Source organism: Diadema antillarum, unplaced genomic scaffold (assembly GCF_040938485.1).
Source record: "Diadema antillarum isolate AM-2024a unplaced genomic scaffold, OU_Dant_1.0 seq00001137_RagTag, whole genome shotgun sequence".
In the NCBI taxonomy this organism is placed as follows: domain Eukaryota; kingdom Metazoa; phylum Echinodermata; class Echinoidea; order Diadematoida; family Diadematidae; genus Diadema; species Diadema antillarum.
This window is the reverse complement of record NW_027271949.1, coordinates 638,088-644,586: the sequence shown is the minus strand read 5'-3', so window position 1 is coordinate 644,586 and position 6,499 is coordinate 638,088.

Genomic DNA, 6,499 nt, shown 5'->3' with positions numbered 1-6,499 from the left:
TAAATATGTCCCTAACATGACGTGATGAACACGTCACAAACTGATATAAAATTTACGTCATAAGTATGTCGCTAACAAGACGTCATAAATGCGTCACAAAACTGACGGGAAATTTACGTCATAAGTACGTCGCTATCAAGACGTCATAAACACGTCGCAAAACTGACGTGACATTAACTTCATAAATACATCGCTAATATGACATGATGAACACATATTAAGAGTGACGTGAAATTTACGTCATTAATACGTCGCTAATATGACCCGATGAACATGTGACAAAAGTGACATGAAATTCACATGATATTCACATCATAAATACGTCGCTAATATGACCTGATGAACATTTGACAAAAGTGACGTGAAATTCACATGATATTCACGTCATAAATACATCGTAACAAAACTGACGTAAAATTTATGTTAGAAATACGTCGCTGACAAGACATGACAAATACGTCGCAAAATTTATGTGATAAATACATTCTTAATGTGACGTGATGACCAATTGACAAAAGTGAAGTGAAATTTAGGTCATAAATATATCACTAACATGACGTCATGAACACGTTGCAAAAAACTGACGTGAAATCTCGTCATAAATACGTCGCTGATATGACGTGATGAACACGAAACAGAAGTGATGTGAAATTCACATGAAATTCGCGTCATAAATACATCGTGACAAAACTGAAGTAAAATTTACGTCATAAAAACGTCGCTGACAAGACGTTATAAATACGTCGCAAAACTGACGTGAAATTTACGTGATAAATACGTAGCTATATGACTTGATGAAGACGTAACAAAACTGGTGTAAATTACATCATAAATACATAGCTAATATGACGTGATGAACACGTAACAAAAGTGACGTGAAATTTACGTCATAAATACGTCGCTACCATGACGTGATGAACACGTAACAAAAGTGACGTGAAATTCTCGTCATAAATATGTCGCAAATATGACGTGATGAACACGTTACAAAAGTGAAATGAAATTTATGCCATAAATACGTCACTAAAATGACATGATGAACACGTCGCAACACTGACATGACATTCATGTCATAAATACATATCTAATATGATGTGATAAATATGTTGCAAAACTGACGTGAAATTTACGTCATAAATACATCGCTAATATGACGTGATGAACACGTATCAGAAGTGACGTGAAATTTACGTCATAAATACGTCGCTAATATGACGTCTGACGTGCCCGTGCGAGGACTTTGCACCTTGGTTTCGCATGTGAGAAATGCTCACAGAGTAGATGAGTCTTTTCTCTAGCACTCTTCATCTTGTCTGACAAACGCTCCGTCAGACCGACTCCCTCATATATGTCGCGGCATTGTAAGAACCCCTCTGCTCCAAATCTCTCGCATTGCCCATAATTAAGGTTCAAATGATTCGGAGGGCCTCGCTTTCCAATTGGCCTGACCATAGACCTGCGTTCCAATTCTCTGCCACCAGAAGTGCGCTCCCGGTTCCATTTCGGTGCTATGAACTTCCACTTTCCACTAGAGTAAGCTACTCGATCTCCCAGTCCGCCGGCAGGTAAAACCAAATGTCGTTCACCGAAACGGCCTCCCCTATAATAAGGCACGGCATTACGAGAACCCCACACCTCGTATTGCTGTTTAAGCACGTGTTCCAATGGCAAAAATGGCAAAGAGTTCGACTCTTCGTGCACTCTGTTACATCCCGACGGCTTTTCAACGGGACGTTGACCGCCTGTCCCGCCGGAACTCCGTGGAAGCTAAAGGTGAAAGCGCCGTTGTGTCGGAGGCACAACACTTAAGCCCCAGCTTCTCTTCTGGCCACTCCGGTGCCGTAATTGTGCCCGATTCAACTTCAACGCTCCCACACGACCATAGACAGGCATCGACACACAACGCACGCACACGCACACACACACACACACACACTCACACACAGAGCAAGAACAACAAGAACAAAAACAGAACACAGATTTAGAGGTTTATCTCCTCGTGGTCCGATTCTTCGCTAGCAATCCAGTGGAAATCTGGGAGCCTCGGCTGCCAGAACTCCAGGGATTAAGCTGGAAGACAACAGATTTTTTATTTAAGGACCAAAATATAGACTTTAACTCTTTTCGCGAATAAGTTTTATTGAATATAGTATTTTGTGTTTTTTTAACACAAAGTGACTTTGATTATCTGCAATGACTGGCCACATGCCGTCAAACCACCGTTTGAGGCGAGACCCCATCGCCAAACGAAGCTGATGGGGTGCTATACCCCCCCTAACGATTTGTCGTTTGAGAGTTGGGAGTTGATGTACTTGCCCACTGCAAAATAACTTTCTACTCAGGCGTGGCAAACCTGGAGGCCAAACCAGGGTTTAATGACCGCAACAGCTGTCATATAACGTAAGAGCATGATAAGGATACCTGCCTGTGGCAGACCATTCAAAGTGCACTCAATTGTCTTTATTCTTTTTAAAGTTTTAGATTTTATATTCTATTGAGAAATTCTATAGTCATCCGTTTTGAATTTCGAACGAACAAATTTGACCCATAAATAACGAAAATACAGGAATAAGAAGGAGAGCATTGTAGAAGTTTGTCGACACACACGCACCATGGAGCTACTAGCCCATGCCAAAACCAAAACAATCTCCTCCTCTCGCGGGTGCCCCCCCCCCCCCCCCCCCCCCCCCACTGTGGCGGTGACTGATGCTTTAGATTAGGCCAGGGTCAAGAAACAGGTGTTTTATATCTTTGGTTTTTATGTCCTTGATTGCAAAGATATACACTGGCAATGTCTACAGGGGTGTAGCTTCTTCAAACGAGAGATTTGCCTCATGAGTCCCCGAATTGTACCCTGGATCCCAACACTAACACACTGCGCTGATACAAACTCCAAAGTAGGGACCGGTTTTATACTTGAGGACCAAAAGATCATTTTTTTTGGGGTGCAATTTACCCCAAATTTGGCATTTGCAACCGGTATCAGAGGTAGATGGGAAAGAAACCTTTTACGTGACTCTCAGCGTTGCCATGGTAATGGCAGATTTGTATATGAATTGTGCTTCGAACTACTTTTTCATCTTTTAAGCAATTTCCTCCTAATTTGGCACATGTGACCGGACCAAAGGTAACTGCTAGATAAGTCTTTAGTGCAAATTTATTCTTCTGTTGTTGACAATGTGTTACCGTGGAAACAACATTTTTTCACAAAGAAGTATACAAAATTATTGTGGATATAGCTAATTCCCTCAGAAATTGGCCGATCCCCGAATTGTACCCTGGATCCCAACACAAACACGCTGCGCTGATACACACTTCAATCTAGGGACTGGCTATATTTAAGGACAAAAATATAAACTTTAACTTTTTCGCTTATATGTTGTACTGAATATAGCATTTTGTGCTTTTTGAGACACAAAGTGACTTTGATTATCTGCAATGACTAGCTGGTCCCCGAATTGTACAATGGATCCCTACAGAAACACATTGCGCTGATACACACTCCAAAGTAGGGACTGGTTATATTTGAGGACAAAAAGAACATTTTTTTTGGTGCAATTTACCCAAAATTTGGCGTTTCCGCCCTCTATCAGAGGAAGATGGGAAAGACACCTTTTACATCACTATCAAATGCGGTGCCATTTTAACGGGAGATATTTATAAAAATTGTGCATCGAACTACTTTTTCATCTTTTGAGCAATTTACTCCTAATTTGGCACGAGTGACCGGAATAAAGGTACATGTAACTTGCAGATAAGTCTTTAGTGCAAATTTATTCTTCTGTTGTTGACAATGTGTTAAAATGGTATCAACATTTTTTCACAAAGAAGTATACAAAGTTATTGTGGATTTAGCTAATTCCCTCTGATCAGTAACTGGCCGGTCCCCGAATAGTAACCTGGATCCCAACACAAACACACTGTGCTGATACACACTTCAATCTAGGGACCGGTTATATTTAAGGACCAAAATATAAACTTTAACTCTTTTTGCCAATATGTTGTTTTGAATGTAGTATTTTGTGCTTCTTTAGACAGGAAGTGACTCTGGTTATCTGCAATAAGTGGCCGGTCCCCAAATTGAACCCTGGATGCCAACACAAACAGACTGCGATGATACACACATCAATCTTGGGATCAGGTATATAAAACGACTAAAATATAGACTTTAACTTTTTCACTTATACGTTGTAGTGAATATAGCATTTTGTGCTTTTTTAGACACGAAGTGACTTTGATTATCTGCAATGAGTAGCCGGCCACCAAATTGTAACCTGGATCTCAACAAAAACACACTGCGCTGATACACACTCCAAAGTAGGGACCGGTTCTATTTATGAATATAGTATTTTTTGCTTTCTTAACACAAAGTGACTTTGATTATCTGCAATGACTGGCCAGTCCCCGAATTGTAACCTGGATCCCAACACTAACACACTGCGCTGATACACACTCAAAAGTAGGGACCGGTTTTATACTTGAGGACCAAAAGATCATTTTTTTGTACAATTTACCCCAAATTTGGCATTTGCGACCGGTATCAGAGGTAGATGGGAAAGAAACCTTTTACGTGACTCACAGCGTTGCCATGGTAATGGCAGATTTGTATATGAATTGTGCGTCGAACTACTTTTTCATCTTTTAAGCAATTCCTCCTAATTTGGCACATGTGACCGGACCAAAGGTAACTGTTAGATAAGTCTTTAGTGCAAATTCATTCTTCTGTTGTTGACAGTGTGTTACCGTTCGCTGTTTTGAATCTAGTATTTTGTGCTTCTTTAGACAGAAAGTGACTTAAGTTATCTGCATTAACTGGCCGGTCCCCAAATAGTACCCTGGATCCCAACACAAACACACTGCAATGATACACACTTCAATCTAGGGACCGGCTACATTTAAGGACCAAAATATCGACTTTAACTTTTTCGCTTATATGTTGTATTGGAATATAACATTTTTTGCTTTTTTTAGACACGAAGTGACTTTGATTATCTGCAATGACTAGCCGGTCACCAAATTGTAACCTGGATGCCAACACAAACACACTGCGCTGATACACACTCTATAGTAGGGAACGGTTATATTTGAGGACCAAAAGATCATTTTTTTTGGTGCAATTTACCCCAAATTTGGCCTTTGCGACCGCTATCAGAGGTATATGGGAAAGAAACCTTTTATGTCACTCTCAGCGTTGCCATGGTAACGGCAGATTTTTATAAAAATTGTGCGTCGAATTACTTTTTCATCTTTTGAGCAATTTCCTCCTAATTTGGCACATGTGACCGGACCAAAGGTAACTGGGAGATAAGTCTTTAGTGCAAATTTCTTCTTCGGTTGTTGACAATGTGTTACCGTGGAAACAACATTTTTTCACAAAGAAGTATACAAAAATATTGTGGATTTAGCTAATTCCCTCAGAAATTGGCCAGTCCCCGAATAGTACCCTGGATCCCAACACAAACACACTGTGCTGACACACACTTGAATCTAGGGACCAGTTATATTTAAGGAACAAAACATAGACTTTAACTCTTTTTGCCAATATGTTTTATTGAATATAGTATTTATATAGGAAACTAACTCAACAAAGAAAATGAGTAAGAAAAATTCAGAGCAAATGTATTATTCTGTTTGTGAAGTTATACTTTGCACAGATCAGCACTGCCTGTTTGTACAGGCAGTAAATATAGATACCATCAGCACTAAGAAAGCAATTTGTCAAAAACCTTGTTTGACCATATCTAGCTGTATCTATTGATTGAGTGATTGGAGTGACATTTGAATGACCCACACCACACATGGATGAGTCTGTCCAGTCATAGTTATCATCAAAGGCATGACCTGAACAGTAGGGATGGGTGAATTCAGAACGTGCTTGGTAATGAGTTGGTAGTTGTGAAATAAGTCATCTGAAAATACATACAGTTAAACTCGCCTAAGTCGACATCGCATATGTCGAATAATCGCGCAAGTCGATGATTTTAAAAAGTCCCGATTTTTCCCCATTGACTTACGTGTAATAATTCACTCACAAGTCGAATTTTGTAAGTCGAATACTCGCCTAAGTCGATGAAATTCCAAGAACACTTTCATAGAAAAACCATTAAATTCACTGTGCCTAAGTCGAATGAGATTTTATTGTGCAATAAATCGCTGTCAAAATCACGAGACGCCAGTTTTTGTTTACATAAGAACTAGCCCAACCAGACAGGTGAAAAAAAAAATGATCTAAAGTATCAAAATTCAAAGCGATCGCATGCGATTGTTGAACTCTCTTCGTGTTTGGAGGTCCGCTGGTACAGCCCTGTCGCGCTAGCGCTTCGTACTTACAGCGACTGGGCTGTGTATAGTTGTGCGTACAGCGACTGGGCTGTGTATAGTCTGACCGTGTGTATGTTTGCAGTCTGCGCTGTGCAGTGGATGGATGAAGCTGCTGAGTTTTCAAAGCGGAAAGTAGGGGGAAAGTTACGGGCACGGGTAAATCAGAATTACGCCTCTA